Source organism: Bacillus rossius, chromosome 14 (assembly GCF_032445375.1).
Source record: "Bacillus rossius redtenbacheri isolate Brsri chromosome 14, Brsri_v3, whole genome shotgun sequence".
Lineage (NCBI taxonomy): Eukaryota > Metazoa > Arthropoda > Insecta > Phasmatodea > Bacillidae > Bacillus > Bacillus rossius.
The window spans coordinates 11,739,859-11,762,426 of NC_086341.1; the positions used below are offsets into that span (position 1 = coordinate 11,739,859).

General features: G+C 42.4%; 1 protein-coding gene across 3 annotated transcripts in view; it reads left to right on the forward strand.

Annotated features, from left to right (window-relative positions):
• The window catches only part of LOC134539148 (rho guanine nucleotide exchange factor 11-like), a 517,952-nt gene that overhangs the window by 313,361 nt on the left and 182,023 nt on the right, over positions 1–22,568 (forward strand). The gene's annotated exons all lie outside the window — the stretch shown is intronic.

Below are 22,568 nucleotides of genomic sequence, written 5' to 3' on the forward strand. Positions count from 1 at the left end.
GGAAATTATATTCTGGCTGTAAAATCGCGCCTTGTAAGAAAAAAAAACCGCCGTGTATTCTGCAGCTCGCGAACACACGATTTTTTTTTTTTTTTGCCGACGCTTCGGTTCTCGATGTTGTCGCTCGTCGTGGTGCTGAGCGAAGGAGTGTTCGGGCCCGGGGAGGGTGGTGGTGGTGGGGGTGGGGGGGAGGCTCGTGTCCCCGACTAAGCGCAGAATGTGCGGAATGCAACCCTGCACGAGGCGTCAGTACCGCGCAGAGGAGCAGCCGTGTGCGACCATGGTGATGCTGATGGCGGCGGTCGCGGCGCAGGTAAACGCCGTGACGTCTTGCCTGGACGTGGTGGTCCCGAGGAGTCCACACTCTTGGCCGATAGGTGGATGGGATGATGGGGAAGCCTTGTTTTCACAGACGAGAGAGCCAAACTTCCGATCGTGCATCTTCGAGGTTTTTTTTTTTTTTGTTCATTGTAAATAAATATGGCGGTGTTGATTAAAGGATGCTAATGGTCAATTAAGTTAGGTTAGCTACATTATAAATACTTTAAAACATTGTGGACGGTTGATTTGGTTAGGATCAGTGGCGTAGCCAGGATTTGTGTATGGGGGGTGTTAAGAAGCATGCCCCCCCCCCCCGTATTAAATCCTCCCCCGGGAAAATTTGGATTTTAAGGTGTAAAATAGTGCTATTTTAGCAGTTTTCGGTACTTAAATTTAAATATTGTAATAGTAAAATTTTTATTAATTTTAATATGAAATTTGTTTGAGTGATGAATAAGAAATTAATTAAAGATTTGGTGCTAGGGGGGGGGGGGGGTTCGAACCCCTAACCCCCCCCCCCCTTGCTACGCCCCTGGTTAGGATAACTATAATTAAAGATACGGGGGGGAAAACATGAACTTCGGGGAACTTTTGGTTTTGGCTCTCTCGTCTGTGAAAAGATGGCTTCCCGGGATGATAAAGACTCCTCTCCCAATACCTCCAGGTCGCGTTGAAGCTGCGTATCCATCTAACCTGTGGCTCTAGGGAGCTCGTTGCTGTTTGTATATGCCAGTGATTCCTGCACGTGCAGGCCTTTTTATAACAATTAGTATTCTAAAAAAAAATTTTATGGTTCATAATAAGCCCTGTTTTCCAATAATCCTTTCGGGATGTTAGTCGTAGAAATTGTAAAGAGTGTTATGAATAGGACTTATTTCAATTCGTGTGTAACAATAATTATTATTTTACACGTTTTCACGCTGTTTGATAAAGAGTCATAAACTGGCGAAGCAGCATTAAACCTGATCAGAAGCGCAGTTCAGAGAAATTAGCAGCCACCTTCTGGCGCCTTTAGAGTCTCTAGTGTGGGCTTAACTAAGTCTTAAATTTGGGGAGGACGGGAAGTAATCCTTCCACAGCAGCTTCTAGATCATTTCTCCGCAACCGCTGAGTCTTCTGTGGTCCGAAATGCACCCTAGTTTAAAAGAATGGGGAGGGGTGGAGTGATAGAGGGAGAGAGAACACCATATATACTACAGATTACTATATAGACTCTACTTTTACAGTTTAAGGGCATTATTTTTTTTTCTTAACTTATTTTATATGTATGTCATTTAGAAACTGTAACCCTCAACGGCACCGACCAGAGAAATCGGTAATTTATTTTCCACGAGTAATTTAGAGAAACCATAGAAAAAGTGAATTCAGTATGGCTGGGCGGAATTCTCTTGATTGCCAGTCCAGTGTCTGCCACTTATTTTTTTTTTATTTTTAATTTTTCTTAATATCCAACCTTTAATTGCGAATTTTGGACTAGGTTAAGTTTTTTTTTTTCCCCTTCGCAACTGCACTGTCTGTGACGAGAGTTGTGGTGGTTTATTTAGACATATGCAATTTTACACTCTCGTCTTATTCGGTATTCGAACCCAGAACTCCTCTCACCGAAGAGCCGGCACTTCAGTCTGCTCGCTGGCGTCGCTGCGCATTCACTTGTTCGCAATCCAGTTTAAAAATTCCCGTCCTTCCCTTTTTGATGTGCGACATCCTAGATCCCGGTACACGGCATGTGATAGAAGAGTAAATTTCCTATATGAAACGGAAATGTGTAACTACGGTGCTGCCACCGTGTGTGCGAATGGCGCGAACCGAAGTTCGCAAAGCCAAAGGAAAACTTTATAGTATTAGATATGCCAACTGTTACGGATATTCCGTAATTATTACTGATTTTAACCATAATTACGGGGTTACGGACGTGACAAAATTTCTACGGAAAATGCCTTAAAAGAAGAGACGAGACAGTCGATATATGTTATCGACTCTGACTTGGCTGTGGCTGTCACATGGCGATATATCGAATCGACTTCAGCGTGTGCGCCATTCAGTTGTGAGAACTTGCGTCTCGGCGTGTTGTGCTGTTAATTTTTTGTAATTTTAATGTGTTACGTGTTGCGACCGTATAGTGTGTGTATAATAGTATGTGTTAGTCAACATTTTTTGTGATAAATGTTCTCACCATGTTTTCAAAGCAGCAAAAAGTTCTTCAGAAATATAGACAAAGCTACACTGAAGAGTGGCCATGTTTGCGTGTGTCCAAACGGTCTGAAAATCACGTGTGGTGTTCTGTGTGCGATTGCGACTTTTCAGTTGCTCATGGAGGTAGAGACGACTGTAGGCGGCACGTGAATTCTACTAAGCATCAGGACAACATGAAAATAAAATGTAAATCGAAGCCGGTAACATCATATTTTGCAAACAAAGACGGCACTTCCGTTACAAATGCCGAGCTTTTATTCTCGTCATTTCTGATAGAACACAACATTCCAATTGCATGCGCGGACCATGCGAATTCTTTGTTTCGAGCAGCAATGTTTCCCGATTCTGCCATTGCAAAAAAATTTGCATGTGGAAGGACTAAAGCTACTGCTCTAGTTAAATGCATGGCTGATTCCACAACAAAGCATATTGTACAGCAGTTACAAAATGGGCCGTTTGGTTTGGCAACAGACGGTAGTTCAGATTACAATATGAGCTCTGTAAAATTGTATCCAGTTGTTGTGTCATACTATAATAGTTGTCAAGGCCGAATATGCACCTCGCTATTGTCTTTGCTGGAATCCACTGATAGTACAGGGAAAGGAATCTTCGATATATTGAATAAGGAACTGACTCAGAAGTCTATACCTTGGAAAAATTGTGTCTCCTTCGCATGTGATAATGCAAACACAATGGTGGGCAATTTAAAAGGAGTTATAGCTTTCATTAGAGAAGTTCAACCTTCTGTACTTCTGCAAGGATGTTCTTGTCATCTTCTTCATATAGCTGCACAAAAAGCCTCTAGTCAATTCAGGGATTTAAATGTTGAACAGCTTTTGATACAGTTGTATTATTTTCTTCAAAAGAGCTCGAAACGTAATAACTGTCTAAAGTTGTGTCAAGCTGTTTGTGGCACCAAACCCCACAAAATTTTGAAACATGTGAGCACTTGATGGTTGTCTCTGTTGGATTCTGTTAACAGGATGATCGAACAATTTGAAGCTTTGGAACATTTCTTCTCTGGTGACAATGCTGATGTTTCCAATTCACAGTTTCTCGACATAAAGTCTCAGATTGAAAATCCTTTATGTAAACTGTACTGTCTCTTTTTCAGTAACACTCTTCCACTTTTTGTTTCTACCAATGTTTTTCTTCTACAAGAAGCTCCCCAAATACATGCTCTACAGAGGAAACTTGTTGCTCTTTACACAGATTTACTAGTAAGATTTGTTAAGCCTACAGCACTCAAAGATAGTACTGATAATGCATCTATTTTTGATGTTGACTTTCAAAGAAGAAAAAATCAGAAAGATGATCCTGACCTAGTGATTGGTGCTAGCACTAGAGCCTACATCCAAGGGAAAAATCTTACAGCTTTACAGATAAGTCAGTTTTATTCCAATGTTAGGGAATTTTACAAAGCAGGCTGTGACTACATTCTCAAGAAAATGCCCATTTACAATGAGTTTCTGAAGCATGCTGAGGTATTGGATGTTCGTTTGAGAAGAAAAGTTTCATTTTCTTCTGTTCAGTACATGGTTACTTTGTTCAAAAACTTGCCTGTTAATATTGGCCAATTGGAAACTGAATTTGCTGCTTACCAGTTCTCTGATTTTGGTGAAGAAGTTCTTGCTGCTCCTAGTATCGATGTAGCATGGCACAACATTTCCAGATTGCAAGATGAAAGTGGGCTGTACAAATTTGGAGAACTCAGCAAATTAATGTTAACTATTCTTTTAGTTCCTCATAGCAATGCACCAACTGAAAGAATTTTCAGCATAGTACGAAAGAACCAAACTGTATTTAGACCCAATTTATCTACAGAAACACTAAATGCACTGCTTGTGCAGAAAGTGAAGTCATTTACTCACAACACCATATGTCACCAAAACAAGTTTAGCAAAGAAGAGTTGGCTGCAGCAAAACGTGCCACAAAGTTGTCCCTGTCTGATGAAGGACAGTAATATGGGGTAAGCTACCTACCTTTGTTTACTGAAAAAACTATCATGTATAAACCATCAAAAAATGTTTTTATATAGTGTAACATCCAATATGAGATTTATCTTTAACATTGGATTATACTCACTATCAGTAGGTTCATAATGTTCAGTGTTCATAAATTTTTGTCGCGCCTGATTTACGCATGTGTAAAAAAAATTGTGATTACTGATTGTCTCACCTGGGGGTTGGCATCTCTATAGTATTAATATTGTTAAATTTATTTTAACAAGATGGTCAGTATTTGAATAAAATTCGCTGCCGAAAATCAAGTCTAAAAGCCCGGGTTTAGTATATTTTTTTAAGTCTTTCGCTTTTATCGGAGCCGTTTCATTGTATAGATTAACCTTTCTTTCTGCAAATATAATTATTTAATTGACGTAGCTGCTCCGGCAGTGAATTCTGGCGGTGGGTTATTCGCGCCAATAAACACAATTTTCGTATATTTACCACGCTTGGCATTATTTTAAATTTTGCAACATGAGTACCTACACATGAAAATGCTCTTTACCGAGGTTAGATGTTACACATCTCTGGCGAGGTACTGAAAGATTCTCTTCTTTTTTTTTTTCCAACACATTAGTCTGCGTCGTAAACTCGTTTTCGCCCCTCTGAGCTCCCATTCACGATCGGGCTGCCCATGTATGCTTCTGTAACCGGTTAGCCGAGTGCTGGTTCGTTCACTGACCGCTCCGGCCAGACGTGTTACGGAACAGCATCGGTTTTTTTTTTGTAACTGCTAGCTTCGTCCGCTGAGGTCTGAGGTAAGATGAGTTAACGCCCTGCGTAGTGTTCTGTCGGTCTACGTGAGACACTTCGTGCGTGTAATGCACCGTCGCGACTGGACTGGACTCGACTCCACTGGATTGTACTCGACTCCACTGGATTGTACTCGACTCGACTAGACTTGACTGGACTCGACTAGACTTGACTGGACTCGACTGGACTAGACTTGACTTGACTGGACTGGACTACACTGGACTCGACTGGACTGTACTGGACTGTACTGTACTGGACTCGACTGGACTCGACTAGACTTGACTGGACTCGACTGGACTGCACTGGACTCGACTGGACTTTACTGGACTGCACTGGACTGCACTGGACTAGACTTGACTGGACTCGACTGGACTGCACTGGACTCGCATCCATGGGACTTTCTGTTGTAGTTTAAAAACACGTTAATGAAATTAATTATTCAATTTAGTATAATAATCGAGGTGGATTCTAGTCATTAATGAAAATCAATAAACATGCCAAAATTTTATTCTTGGTTATTAATTTTAACTCTTAATCAAATAATAATGTAATAATTTATAATGAAAATAAATTACACATCCGGGAACATACCATAACCTTACTCATAAAATGCACTTGAAAAAAGTTTTTGAACACAGTTCCTATCACTAATGCAATAAATTAATGTTTTATTCGTATGTAGCTTTTTTTTTCCGTTCTCATAATTTTTTTTTAAAAAACGCCCGTTAAGGTCAGGCGAGGTCAGGGCCGGAACACATCCGGCGAAACTGCTAAAGGCGAGCGGCGCGTGTTCTTGCCGGATTGCAGGGACGTGCCGGACCGTGGGGACCGGGTTACGGGCGGTACTTCTCGGCAGCCTCCCCTCTCTCTCTCTCTCTCTCTCTATCTCTCTCTCTCTCTCTCTCTCTATCTATCTCTCCGGCGCGGAAGGGCGCGCCGTATTGATTCGCGCGCGGTGTTGAAGGGCAGGGCTCTGGAGGGGGTGAGGGGGCGGGGTTTGTTGCGCTCTGCGAACGTGAAGGGCAGCGGAGCGCGCTCGTAAATTCCTCCCGGCTGCTGCTCTCTCGCCGGAGTGGCGGAGTGGCGGAGTGGCGGATCCCGCGACTACGACGACCCCCTCGCGACTCGTGGGCGAGACTCGTGTGCATGCCTGCGGCGCGTCGGAGGCCCCGCACCTTTATTGATCCCAACCGCGGCTCCAGAAGGGGGGCGGTGGGGGCGATAGCCCCTCCCGAGACCAATTTCATTGATCAGTGTATATTTATGTTTACTTAAATATTTAATTTCATGTGTTAAACTTTTATCTCATCAAAAGTTGCATGGAGCTACTAAGGTTCTGTATTTGAAACCTGTGATTTGTAAATAATATTCCAAGGCCAATATCTGACCACTTTCATTTTTTTTTTGCAACTACCACCTTTCTTTTTACGATAGCCCCTCCCGAAAAGTCATCCTGAAGCCGCCATTAATTTGATCTGGTGCACCTCCCCTTCCCTCCCCTACCCTTCCAACACCTGGCTCTCTGCGAGCAAACGTAACTTCTTTCGTAAAAATCACAGCGAACTTAAGAAATTTTCAACGAAGAATAGGAACTCGAATGAACGGCAGATTTCTTCATGATTTCAAATAACTTGAATCTTCGTAGAAACTTAAAACGCCGTATTTTGTCTTTCCCCAGATGTATTTATTTTTATTTTTTTTTTATTCGTTGGTAAACGAGTGTGTTCTTACTGTAGACGTAACTAGATTTTGGATGTTTTATTAATATACCACAATAATGTTCATTTGAAATAATGGTTAAAGTAAGTAACTTCAGTGTCAGTGAATTCCACGAGGATAGTCACAAATTTACGTAGATCCCTGTATAATCTGTGACCAGCATTTTTTTCGTAAATTGAAGATGATTTTTTTTTCGAACAGTCCATACTAGGACTAACTAACTAAAGGGGTTATTGAGGTTAGTATTTTAGTGACATTTATTTCCTTGTTGTTTTGACTTTTCCGCTTTGTGATTCACCGTAGATTCGCCAAAATGCAGGAATATATATATATATAAACACACATACACACACACACACACACACACACACACACATATATATATATATATATATATATATATATATATATTGGCGTGACAACGTCTAATAAATCGATGAACGCCGGCTGCACGCACGAAAAAGTGTCCCGTTACGCACATTGTTCCGTTACGCTCATTGTACGCTTGCGCCGCATCTATCTCTCTCCCACTCGACTGTTTATAAAGTGGAGTGAAACGTTAATGTGGTTTTCATTGCTTATTACAACAACAATTTCGGCAATAAAAGTTAATTATTCGTGCATTTTAAAAATCTGATTACTAGTAGGTATAATTTCAAGTATTTATTATTTCATTATTAAAATAAAAATGATTCAATTTTATTCATAAAAGTATGCAATCATTTCATGAATGTTTTGTTATGACGTTTTCACGTTAAACTATCGTCCGTAAACCGACTTTACAGACAACCAATTTTATTTTTGCTTGTTGTCTGGGAGGCATCTCGCTGTGAGGACGTCCAGTGCGTACATCTCCCTGTCCGGGAAGAAGAGCCCTTCTCGGCCGCCCTGCAGCCCTTAACGGGCCGGTCAAATATTGAACAGGGCTGCAAGTTCTTCCCCTTTTCCCTTCTCCCCCCCCCCTCTACACCACTACTTCCGCGCGTTGTAAAACTCGCCTCGCTTGTCTATTCAGAGCCGGAACTGCGCTTCGACTTTCGCTTTAAGTCCGGGGGGGGGGGGGGATAAAAAAGGTTCGGGAAAAATTCATGAGACTTTGGGAAAATTTATCTCCTGTAGGGAACCCGTTCTCTTTCTCTCTCCCCTGTGGGATTGGCTGGAATTAGCGAGGGTCGGTCGACGTTAATAACTGTTGCGATTAATCAGTTATTTTTAATAGTGTTTTGTGTCTCCTTAGTAGTATATAATAGCCGGTCCTGAAACTGGCTTCTGGCTGTGGTGCTGTGTGTCCTTTCCGCCATCTTGGATTGTGACGTCACGGCGGCCATCTTGGATGCAGCGTAACGGGACACAACGTAACGGGACACAACGTAAAGGGACACAGCGTAACGGGACATAACATAACGGGACAAGTAGATCACGGCGGCCATCTTGGATCCGCCATCTTGGATCCGCCATTTTGGATGATGTCATTTTGTTTTCTCGAACATTCCGACATTTTGTTTTCCGCCATATTGGATGATGACGTCACCGTTGCAATTTCCGTTACGGCCGCCATCTTTAACTTTTTTATTTATTATCCGATTTTAATAAAAAAAAATTTTAAAAAAATTATAAAAAAATTTAAATAACATAAATTTAATAAAATATTTATAAAAAACAAACATTATCGACACGGAGCTCGGAGTCCTCGGTTCGAACCCGACGAGGTCAAAAAATTAAAAATGGCGACCGATCCTTCCCCCTGTGGTGGCTGCTGACAGACTGCCCCCCACCACTTTTTTCAAAGCATATATATCGACAGTGAGCATGACGTCATGTCCGCCATCTTGTCTTCGATGTTGGAAACCATCATCATTGTATCGGCGGCGAGAGTGCGCGCTGACGCCTAGTTAGTTTGATTCTTACCCGCTAGAGTGCAGTAATCATTTATTACTGTGACACCCGCCATCTTGAAATTTGGCCGCCATCTTGAAAATCCGTAATTTTAATGCTAGAGATTCGGGGAAAAGTTCAAAATTCATCAAAAAATTAACTTAATAGAATTCTGATTGAATAGATCGACTAAGGTCATTGGTTCGATCCCTGGCCGATACAAAACAACTTTAATTTAAAAAATACCACAAAAGTGACAGGATTGAGAAAATAAAAAACACCGCAAGTACTTTTAAAAACTTTTATTACATAAATTCAATACACTACTACAAGTACAAAAAATAATACACAGACATAGAACTAAAGTCTTGTGGATTTCTCGATTCAAACAGTCTTCTTATTGTATGGACTAAGTCCTTTACATGTTCGTAAATGTCTATTCAGTCTATCAGGTCGACATAATGGTACACCACAATTTTCACACAAAACCGAATTATCGACGAAGAAAACTGCAAGATCTGCTTCCTGAAAAGCGATGGGACCGCTCATGAAATACAGTTACCTGTTGGATGCTCCTTCCTTTATCAATGACACTGGAACTGTTGACAACCATTGTAACACTGCTGTCATGTTAACTTCTGAAGCCGTTGAGGTCTGCTCTGCAGAAGATGTTGCACGCGACGAAATCTCCTGCTGTGCGGAGAGAGCAGGTGTAGCTGTAGACGACGTAGTCATCGTGGTCTGCACTGATGATGGTAGACCTTCGATCCAGGTCGGTGTTGATACTGGTAAAGACGCCATCGAGGTCTCAAGAACAGCTAGATACTGGTCTAATATTCAAGGCTGACTACCCGATGCGTTCATCACCGCAGCCAGAGACGGACTAAAGTTCATATCACCAGGGTCTCACTTATATATATTCTCATCAGCTGGTACAACACATGAGTCAAAACAATAACCATGTTCATTATACTTGCACTTAACTGTCTCGGAGCATTTTATATAATGACGATGTAAGCTGTCGAGGCGTGAAATTAGTTTATTACACTTATTGCACTGAAATTGTATTCGTTTCAGTAAATTATTCGGACAACTGCTTCTTTAATGTCTGCGAGCGCTTGAAGTTCTAGTAAATGATGCGACACAGTATTTGCACTGATTCGAAGTACGCTCTTCATTAATTGAAGTCTCCTCTGCAGTCGGTATCGAGATCTCCGCAGCTGTTGACAACGCAGGCATTGAGCTCTCCGGTGTCGTGGTCTCCTCTGCAGTCGGTATCGGAATCTCCGACTCCATCATCATTGCTGTCATCGAGGTCCCCGCTGCTGACGGTAAACAGTCTATCCCGGTCGACATTGGAGCAGTAACTACGAAATTTACTGAAGAGAGCAGGTCCGTACTGCACCGCGGCCAGAGGTATACTGAGGCTCCACTCGTCTGAACTTCGCTTATATACCCGCAGTCTACTGGAATACTACATTAGTCAAAATATCGTCTGTATTTAAAATTAATTTTTATTGGGTACCTAAAAATTGTAGAAATAAAAAACAAACACAAGTTCAGGTTTTACACATTTATTTATAAAAAAATTACACAAATACACATTAGGTTAAGGAATCAAGCATTTTCACAAGCAAAGTCTTTAATGCCGCACGAACTGACTCGTCGACTCCGGTTCCAACTGGTTCGCAGGCCACGGGATCAGGAACACAGGTTTCCAGCTGGTCATCTTCTGCGATGTCGTCATCTCGAGCAAGACATGGTCGGTGACGTCTGTGACCACGTCTGCGCCTTGGCTCTACTGCAGTGCTAGTTGGGACAGATTCACTGCCTGAACTTCGACGACGAGACGCACACCGTTTGGACGTCTGCGTAGAAGCATCACAGGTCGCAACAGGTTGCAACACGCTCATGTTTGGTGTTACACGTGCAGACGAGGCGACTACCTCATCGATGCTAGCAGGAAGGATTGTGTGCGGTCTCATGTGATAGACGGCACAGTTTCCAGGTTCGCAACAAGCAACCAGCTGCTGAGTCGGTTCGTAGGACACAGGAAAGTGCGCAAACCGCCAATGCTGAGCACCTCCATCACAGGTTTCTGTATATGTACGTAGATATCCGGAATCCCAGTAGCTGTACTCGACACTGCTGAAGCTAGGTCTTGCGCTCACGTACACGTTAGCAGGATGAAACGTAAACATCTTCTTGCAGGTCGAACGTCAACTGAAGGCACGTACGTATGTGCGCCATTTATATATGCAGGCTCCTACTAACATTGTGTGTGCCATTTCTGCATTAGCTGCGAGTTTGTACAGGCAGAGACACGTTCAAACTTGTCACATGGCTGCATGTCGTATATTGCACTAAGCTTGCGCAGGGAAGGACAGCCATAGTCGGTCTGTAAGTCTACAATTTCAACTGCTCCGTCATTACACAGATCTCGTAGCCATTTTTTCTGTTCAGGTCCGGCAACGTATATTGTTTCGTTTTGAACTAGTAAATCTTGAAGTGTGTTTTTCACTTGGTGGTATGGGATTTTTCCTTCGTCCCACTCTAGTCCGTGATAATATTTGCATAGCCATTCGTTCGAACGTTTACTTTTTTCGTCTAGTAGTTTCCAAGGATACGGAGGTCGGAAGCTGCGGGTTCGAGTCTTGTCTCCGGAGGTGACGGCAATTTCTTTGAGAACAAAGCCGTTTTGACTCTGGAAACCTTGCAGGTTGCAGTACATCTTGTCGCTAGCAATGCTCGATTGTAACTGAATTATTATCGCAAACGAAACAGAATTTAAGTCAGAATTTTCACAAGTTTGTCTCGACAATTGTATGATGCAAGCCGATCGTGAAGTATCAGACAAAAAGCATAAGTGTTTGGTGGAATATTTCCGCTAGTCGAAATCTCGATCCTACAGTCGATGATGTTTGAATTTAATCGATCATCCTGTTTGGAAACGTCAAACACCATTAACGGAGCCTTGTTCTTGAAACTGTCGGGACTCAGTATCGGTGACTGTCTCCGCCCATAGTAAGCTTGCTGAAACTTGGCATACATTTGATATGCGAGAAGAAATCTTCCACTTTCAAAGTCCATGTTCATATCAACGTACGGATAACTTTCGCTGTTTAAAAATATTTTTACATTACGTAATTGACAGTTATCGAATAAGGAACGACTTACTCCTGCATTGAGCTGTCTTCCGGTCTGAAGCCCGACGATGATGTATCTTGGTTTTTCCGTAGCGAAGCTGGACTTTACTATCCAATTGATACGCTGACTATGAGGCAAGCCAGGATAAGTTTCCAGGCTCCAGGATCGGAATGGCACATCGAAGTTCTTGCCATTTTCTATGTTCTTCAACATCTTGACTCGTTCAACGGTGCTCACTTGGATGTGGGGCAGCATCCACTCGATAGACTGTAGTGTTAGCGAGACATCTTGAGGGTTTTCTGCAGCGACGACAATTGCATTAATGTGCGTGTTGGCTAGAAGCAGTACGAGCTCTTGTTTCGAATTAATGATTATATGCTTGTAGTCCTCAGCGAATCCAAGAAGCATGGACAGAGGAACACAAACTTCGAACTTTCCTTCGGCATAAACCGGAAGCTTATATTCATCCTCGAGAGCCCAACCGGCCATCTTTGCAGCAGTCAGTTCATTTGGCGTGAGCGAAAGGTAATTTTTCATAGCAGATGTTATGCCTACATCTCTCGTCTGGTCTACCTCGACGCCATTGAGTACATATGTAACGCGCTCGATGAGGTGAAGAATACCATTGCAGGATATTGACGTCGTTGTCGGATGCGTACCATCCGCTTTTGTAAGCATGCCTCTTATACGTAGAAATGACTGTGAAGGTAAAGTACAAATATCTTGGTGCTGTACAGCAATGCGTACTTCCGATGGAAGTGCGTACGGTCCGAGCAGGAAAGGCTGGTACTCTTGCAATTCCATTTTCGTAATGCTGTCATCAAAAATGACCGGATCTTCCACGTTGAGGATTTCGTCTTCCATATTTATTCGGCACTTGTCCAATACTAAGAAGATACTTGATGTTGTCAGGTGTTAATGCACCGATGTCTGGTAGAGAACTGTTCTTATTCACGTCAATACGACTTCTTTTATAACTGTTCGGTGTTACGAACTTTATGCCCATCGCTTCAAGTGCAGCCGTAATGTAATTTCTTCGTCTTGAAAATTCACCAATCGTCCTCGCTGGTCAACGATTCTGACGACGACTTCGTGTGCGCACTTCACGACGACTGGAACGTAAATGATACTTTGCGGTACTTCGACCAGTTTATATCCTGGCGGGACCATCGGCGAAAATTCGTGCAGCATGTTGCTTAGTCTTCCGTTTAGATACGTTCCACTTGCCAAATTACAGTTTATTCTTATGACATTCACAGGCAAAATGTTTACTGCACGCGTAGATTCGTACGTTCTTCCTGCATCATACACCTTTGATTCGAATCCTAACATCGAACCTATGGTCCCAGGTTTCGTAAAGTCGACAATTTCACTGCATGTTAGAATGCTTTTTTGAGTGTTTGGATTTCCACGCAGTTGAAAGTCTACATCCTGCGGTAACATATCCCTGATGTAATTTGCAATGTCGTCAATTTCGTAAGATCCAACAGGTAACTGTATTTCATGAGCGGTCCCATCGCTTTTCAGGAAGCAGATCTTGCAGTTTTCTTCGTCGATATTCGGTATGGCATTATACGTTTGAAAATCTACGAGTCCGATACACCATTCTCCGTCTAAATCCAGAGGCGGGAAATGAACCGCCCGCAGCTCAGATGCGTGACCTGTCAAGGTAAGTGTTATCGACATGACTAATAAATTATCATCTCTGCACAGCCTTTAAGTAGTAATTTTTATTTGTCAGCTAAATTATTTTTTTAGTTAAAAAGCGAAGACACAAGTGTCCGCAGTTTGTTTGATTAGGCCTCTGTTCCGTTTCGTAATTGTAGAACAGTGTAGTGGTCCGGCCCAGGTACCGCCTAAGTTCAGGCGGAGGTCTCAAATTACCGAAACTGTCGTAGTAAGTAGCTTTTTTTCCAGACTTTATATACGCTACCCAGTGCGTGCCGCGACCTGCAGTCGTGTCTAAATTAATTATGGCGCGTTCGTTGGTTTTTGGTTTGCTGGGTAAAGTGTCTCGCATAAACACGCCGCAGAAATTTGGTATTTTCAATTTGCGTGCGTACTTTATTAAATCTACGTTGGTGGCGGTCGTTTCGGCAGAGAACTTAGGATTTTCGTTTCTTTTTCATGCCTCGGCCTGATTTGTGAGGACGTAAGTACAGGCCTGCGCCGTTTTTTTTACCCATGGCAATGGCTTCCATGCTTGCATTATGTCGCTGTGCTTCTTTTAACTGCTTTCGCTCATTCTTCGAAGTGTTGACTGCCCGCACTATACCGCTCGTTGCACCGATGAGACCGCCGAGAGCACCCAATGCAGGCAAAAGCAAAGGAAGAAATCCTCCTATAATCTTCTTGTCGAGAGTCTGTAATTTTTGCTTGACTTTTTGTATGCCTGCTCCAGTCTTGCGTTTGGTCTTGCGTGAGTTAGTCTTTGACTTGATGGAGCTGGCTTGACGAGCACCCAGTCCTAATTTCGTCTTTGCCTTCATGATTTTAGATACGCCCCAGGCCGTGATTTTTTCTCCTAGACCCGCGTGCGTCGATTTACTTATTTCTTCAGCTTCCTGTGCCAATATCTCGTCGGCCCGGTGCCTGGATTCCAGATCCTTGCTGAGCGAGTAGGCAATATCGTGCTGCTTGCACTGATCGTCGAGAGAATTAATGCCCACGTCACCGCGAGCTAACCTTTTCGCTAGTTTAGTGCCGGGGCCGCAAAATCTGTATCCGGGAATGTGTAGCTCGAATGGCAGATTGTTTATCAGCGAGTTCACGAGTCCTGCACCACTGTGTTTTTTGTTCTTACCTCTTCGAGTCATTACGCGCAACTGACCAGAAAGTATAAATGTGTTTGATTTTATACAATTTATTTAGTACAATGCAGGTCGTCAAGCAAGATGTTTGTTTGCCCGTGCGCATTACGCAAAACGATGAAACTATCGGTCGCGAATCGCGACATGGCTTACTGTTGCCTTCTGCTGTACGATGCATAATGGCGGGACCGTCAAACTGTGGCAAGACGTGCGTTCTACTGAGTTTACTGGAGGAGCCAAACGGTCTTCGGTTCGAGAACGTTTACTTGTATTCCAAGTCGTTGCAACAGCCAAAGTACCAGCGCCTAGCAACTGTTCTATGCTCGGTGGAAGGACTGGAGTATTTTCCGTTTAGCGATAATACCGATGTGGTGTCTACCGACGAAGCAAAGCCTAATTCCGTGTTTGTGTTCGACGATGTAATGTGCGAGAAGCAGGGCATTATACAAGAGTACTTTTCCATGGGCAGGCACGCCAAGGTAGACTGCGTATACCTGTGTCAGACGTACAGTAGAATACCCAAACATCTCCTACGAGATAATGCGAATGTTATAGTGCTTTTTCGCATGGACGAACTTAATTTACGTCACGCCTACGACGACCACGTAAACACCGACATGTCGTTTCAGGAATTCAAAGACATGTGTTCCTTGTGTTGGAAAGACGAGCACGGATTCATAGTCATCGTAAAGGACTGGCCTCTATATAAGGGCAGGTACAGACGAGGTTTCGATCAGTTTATCGTCAAACATGAGTCATAGCATTTCGAAATTCGGTCGTAGCAGCAGACATACTGTATGCCCCGACTCTGATATCCACAAATATATTTCGCTACTGTCTCAAAAAGTAGAAAGTGTGAAAAACGAAATAATAGAGTATCTCGTTGCCATCGACCAGCGTGTGGAAGCCTCGGATTCTCGCATTCGCGACATGATCGAAGTATCGAATGCACAAAGACGTGACGATTTGAGGACTTTTCAAAGTAGTCTGAAAGCATCACTATCTCACTTGTCAACAAATTCAGATTTTGCCACACACAAGAAAGAAGTTTCTGCGAAGAAATAAAAAAGTATATAAGGAGGTCTTGCAATAAGTTTTTAGCCAGTACAATGTCGGACCTGGCCAGTGACCTTCATCGAGCTATACAGTCTGTTCGTGAAAAATATTTACTTGCTAGACGAACCAGACTTGCACGTGAGATGGAAAATGAGGAAATATTTAAACCAATCACTAGTCGCCTCGACGAACTTAAAAACAAGGAAGAACCAGCTATCATTGTGAAGACAGAAGTTGAAGATGAAATGCCAACAGTAAAGAAGAGAAAGTATGAACCAGATCGAGAAGAAGAAGACTTAACAAGTACAGAGACCATGCACAAGAAAAAAATACCGAAAAAGGGACATCAAGTGAATGCAATGGTCCGACCATACCTGATATCGTTTACGAGTCGGAATAATGACACGACCTACGGAGTGTACAGAAAACATAATAAGTGGTTCCTCGGTGCTAAAGAAATAGACTTTCTACCAGGAAATATCGTTCGCGTAGAAGAGTTCAAAACGTGCGGGACTCCGGGTCTGTACGAATTGCTGTTTCGCAGGGAGCCTAAAGGATATTCTCACAAAGACTTACAAGAGTACAAAAAACTGCTAGAGCTAACCAATGCACATTTTCGCGATAACGATCCAGATAGTGGTGTATATAAAGACGTAGATCATGAAAAAATCGACATTCTCGCTAATCTCTTCAGTGAACTAACAATACATGGCGAAGGTTTAAAAAAGCTAGAAAGTGGTCAGATATTTGACTATGTATATTGGGACGATCCTAATGAATTAGTTGATCGCCTTAGAATTCTACATGCTTCGCTTAGCGTAGGAAACTATTCGCACATCAACGAAATAGTCTCCATACTTGAAGAACTGAGGGAAGCCGGCTACATACAATGAGTCGAACCGGAATCGCTCACGAACTTCATGCTCCTGCTAGACGAAAATACCTTCGTCGCAAAGTCATAGTTCGTGGAATTGATGATTTATTCCAGGCGGACCTTGTTGAGATGATACCGTATTCCCGAATGAATAAAGGTTTCAAGTACATGTTGACAGTCATCGATGTTTATAGCAAGTTCGCTTGGGCTAGACCTGTCAAATCAAAGACTGCAACTGAAGTAGCCAAGGCCATGAACAATATTTTGCGTGATGGACGTGTACCGTCGCACCTGCAAACGGACCTCGGGAAAGAATTCTACAATGCAACCTTCAAGGCTTTGATGAAGAAGTATGGCATCAAACACTACTCTACATTTAGTAACGTCAAAGCCTCCGTTGTCGAAAGGTTTAACAGAACTTTGCGTTCCAAGATGTGGCGGCAGTTCACGGCTAACAGAAATTACAAGTGGCTTGGCATCTTGCCGAAACTAATGAACGAGTATAATTCCGCGGTGCATTCTACCACGAAAATGAAGCCAAAGGACGTAAGGGACAATCGCCTGCTTCGAACAGTGTTTTCCAACATGAAGAAGAAAGATCCACGAAAGCGTAAAGCTAACGTCGGTGACATTGTGCGAATCTCCAAGCAGAAAGGTATCTTCGAGAAAGGTTTCACTGCGAACTGGAGTCCCGAACTTTTCCGTGTGACACATGTTCGTGAATCAGAGCCTAGGACCTACTACCTCGAAGATTTGGACCACAAACCTATCCGTGGCGGCTTCTATGCCGAAGAGATTCAGCCTACGTTGTATCCTGATATGTACTTGGTGGAGAAGATTATAAAACGAAGAAACGGACTGTCCTACGTCAAGTGGTGGGGCTTTCCACCTCGCTTTAATTCGTGGGTGGCAGATGCAGACATCGAGAAATCCACAAGACTTTAGTTCTATGTCTGTGTATTATTTTTTGTACTTGTAGTAGTGTATTGAATTTATGTAATAAAAGTTTTTAAAAGTACTTGCGGTGTTTTTTATTTTCTCAATCCTGTCACTTTTGTGGTATTTTTTAAATTAAAGTTGTTTTGTATCGGCCAGGGATCGAACCAATGACCTTAGTCGATCTATTCAATCAGAATTCTATTAAGTTAATTTTTTGATGAATTTTGAACTTTTCCCCGAATCTCTAGCATTAAAATTACGGATTTTCAAGATGGCGGCCAAATTTCAAGATGGCGGGTGTCACAGTAATAAATGATTACTGCACTCTAGCGGGTAAGAATCAAACTAACTAGGCGTCAGCGCGCACTCTCGCCGCCGATACAATGATGATGGTTTCCAACATCGAAGACAAGATGGCGGACATGACGTCATGCTCACTGTCGATATATATGCTTTGAAAAAAGTGGTGGGGGGCAGTCTGTCAGCAGCCACCACAGGGGGAAGGATCGGTCGCCATTTTTAATTTTTTGACCTCGTCGGGTTCGAACGGAGGACTCCGAGCTCCGTGTCGATAATGTTTGTTTTTTATAAATATTTTATTAAATTTATGTTATTTAAATTTTTTTATAATTTTTTTAAAAAAAATTTTTATTAAAATCGGATAATAAATAAAAAAGTTAAAGATGGCGGCCGTAACGGAAATTGCAACGGTGACGTCATCATCCAATATGGCGGAAAGCAAAATGTCGGAATGTTCGAGAAAACAAAATGACATCATCCAAAATGGCGGATCCAAGATGGCGGATCCAAGATGGCCGCCGTGATCTACTTGTCCCGTTATGTCCCGTTACGCTGTGTCCCGTTACGTTGTGTCCTGTTACGTTGTGTCCCGTTACGCTGCATCCAAGATGGCCGCCGTGACGTCACAATCCAAGATGGCGGAAAGGACACACAGCACCACAGCCAGAAGCCAGTTTCAGGACCGGCTATTATATACTACTCTCCTTAATCCCCTATCCCCTCTCAAAAGTAACAGGCTATATATATATATACCCACGGAATTTTCGCGCATTCATTTAGTCGCAAGCTAGAATGCAAACCTCCATACTGTCGCACTGTGTTCATGATTGGACCGCAGTTATCTGGACACGCCCCTCTACGACCGTGAGCCAACGATGTCCAGCTAGGAGAGAAGTAAGCGAATCAGGTAGTGCCAAATAACAAGGATAAAAATGTTCTCGCTAAGAAATCAACCAATGGGAAAGTAAACATGGGTCGAGCACACCTATAACTTTGAATTCTATCCTGAGGCCAGAGGAATCCGCGAAATTTCCGGGACTATATATATATATATATATATATATATATATATATATATATATACACACATACATACATACACATACATATATACATACATATACACACGAGCGCGCGCGCTCGTCACCAAATCACGTAATGAGTGCATGTCTGAAAGGGTATGTCAGTGAAAAACTAATTAGAATATATATGTGTGATGTTTCAGCATTTACTTTCTTGATTTTTCACAATGCCTGAAGCAATTAATTGTATATTTATGTTGTATTGTGACTTGTAGGTACTCGGCGCCTAAGTTTCATGTTCATGTGGGCCTGTACTTGCATTCCAGAGACGCCGGTTTATAATCCAGTTCGGCCGTCGTAAGATTCTGGTTTTCCACGGTCTCCCGAAATCGCTCTACAGATATTTGCTGGGATACTTCGGGTGGCATCCATAAATTACGTGAGGCGTTTGGGGGGGGGGGGGGAATCGAGCCTAATCTCACCCATTCTCACGTAGTGGAGAAGCAAATATCACGTTTTTTTCACCGCAAGAAAGTGTAAAATTGCAAAAAAAAAAAAAAAACTGGGTTAATTTAAGTAAAACATATTTCTCCACTAAAATATGGCTAAAGCCTGCACAATAATATTTATCGCGGTTATGCGAACGCCACAAAGTCACTCTTGAAACCACACACAAGTCCCCGTGGACTGAATTAGAATGATAATTCTTTTACGAATATTACTGGTTCCTATTCAAGTATTTTATTGTTCGGTTTTCTCACTGTGATTCTGGACGACGTTCTGTCTTAAATACTAGGCTTAACTAGTCTTAAATAAAAAATAATAATTAAACAGTTTATGTTTTTTTTTAATAAATCCAACGCAGTCAAGCACAGATTAACGTATTTACAATAAAAATACGCATTTTGAAAAAACCTCAAGTTTGATTAGGGGTGGAGGAGTCGAAAAATCGCCAAGATCGCTTCACGTAATGAATGAATGGGTGAGATGTACTTCGTGGACATCCTATTGGGCTAAAAATAACAATTTTTTTTCTTAGTGTTTTTTTTTTTAATTTTTGACCAAAGCCGTTATTATGAAATGGGAACTTTTTAAATAAAATTAAACAAAATTGGGGGGGGGGGAGGGTTTGTCATGGACACGGCCGTGCGCTGTACGTGAATACGTGTACGTAACAGGTAATATTTTCTATAGGAAATATAAAATACCCTATTTTATGTATATATTATATATATATTCACTGTAACTATTTTACACTAATGTTTTATATATTCAATCGATAGATTCTGACGAGAGCTGACGTTTGAAACCTGAACGAATGTCGTAGCTTCTCCGAGTCAAAAGTTATACTAAATGTAAATCTCGAAACGCAGCAAAATGACATCAAAATGGCGGTGCCTCCCCCTCCACCCCGCGCGATGCCTCACAGTCCTCACTTATCGAAAGGAATTCTTTCATCCTTAAGCTATCCAGTGGTGTGATTAAATTTTGGATGGAGATGATAGATATGTAGCTGCAACACCAAACTGTATCCCCCCGATTTTGTTGTCATACGTTTTTTTTTTATTATTGCCTCCCGCTTTGGAAGCAATTTTAAAGACGTATTCACGTAAAAAAAAAAATTGTCTGTAAAGTCGGTTTACGGACGATAGTTTAACGTGACAACGTCATAACAAAACCTTGATGAAATGATTGCATACTTCATGAATAAAATTCAATCATTTTTATTTTAATAATAAAACAATTAATACTTGAAATTATACTAGTAATCAGATATTTAAAATGCAAGGATAATTAACCTTTATTGTCGAAATTGTTGTTGTAATAAGCAATGAAAACCTTATTAACATTTCACTTCACTTTATAAACAGTCGAGTGGAAGAGAGGATAGATGCGGCGCAAGCGTACAATGAGCGTTACGGGGCATGGCGTAACGGGACACTTTTTCGTGCGTGCAGCCGGCGTTCATCGAGTTATTAGACGTTGTCACGTCAAAAAAATGAATTTGTCGTAATCGATTAGTGGACTCTCGACTTGGCAGGACTGTTCGTGGACAGAGACCGCCAGGGTCCGCGGACGCCAGGCAGCTAGGAGGAAGGCTTCGTGTTTGGCGGCGGGGAGAGGACTGGTAATTAACCTCCGCAGCTCTAGTTCTCTCGGCTCGGGCGACACGAGGCGGTGATTGGTCTAGCGGTTTCTCTCCCCCTCTCGCCCCATGCTTCCTCCGGTGTCAGACCCCGACGAGCATGCCCTGTCGCCCGAAGGCAGCACGGCGTGACGTCGGGAGGAGGCCGTCGTCCTCTGGGAGAGCGAAAAGGGGGGGGGGGGACGCACCGCAACGCCGAAATACCACAACGCCGAAATGCAAAATTGACCACAACGCCGACAGCTAGAAAACTGCTGTGTACCACAACGCCGAAATACACTAACGCTGAAAAATGTCATTGCAGGACTGCCACAAAGGTTAGGTTAGGTTAGACTAGGTTAGGTTAGGCTAGGATAGGCTAGGTAAGGCTAGGCTAGGCTAGGTTAGGTTAAGTTAGGTTAGGTTATATTACGCTAGGTTAGGTTGATTGTGGTATTTCGTCGTTAAGGTGCATTTAAGAAACACACACAAATTCATTCAGTTGTTATTTCGGCGTTCTGGTACACAGCAGTTTTCTAGCTGTCGGCGTTGTGGTCAATTTTTACATTCGGGCGTCATGGTATTTCGGCGTTGCGGTGATGACCCGCGAAGGTGTCGCGGGGTGCCTGCAGGTCTCCGAACTGGAGGACACAGCAAACTGTCTGGTTAGCTGTGAGGCAGTCGTAAAGTTTTCATTTTGGCACAACCAATACGTTTGTCATGTTACCTGATGTTTACGAAAGTGCTACACGTTAGGACCGCCATCTTCGTGTGTGGCACATTTCCGTCCAATGACTTCCGTTGTTACATTTTCACGTAATTGCTCCTACCAAATATAAGATATGATTTTAATACTTATATGCTATCGACATGCACAATGAGGAGTTTTAGAACCAAGGAAGGTGGTGCGACTTGCATTCAGAAGGAACCATATTCAAATCCCATTCCATTCATTCATTGGGTTTCAGTTTACCGTGGTTTCATGAAATTACTCCGTGCAAATGTTGGGATGATACCTTTCAATAGGCGATGAGAATTCCTTACCCCAAATTAACAGACTTGGGATGGTATTGGTCTGTTTCAAATGACCTTGTTGCAGGGCCGGTGCAAAGTAAATTGGCGCCTTAGGCGAAAAACCATACTGCCCCCCCCCCCCTCCCCCGTGGACACTCCAAACATTTTTTTCCTTGCCTCAAAATATATCATGTAAGCCTAAGATTTTGTCAACAATCAAATGTAAGCAGGATTTTTTTTTTTTTTTTTTTGCGTTTTTACTTATTACAAATCATAAACAGGTCACCGTGGACTTTAAATAATTACTTATATCAATACGAACATTCCAAACTGTTACAAAAATCCATTTTCTTCTAGTTTCAATAATCGTTGAACATATTGTATCAGCTGTTATGTGTCGTGCTGCGCCGCCCCAA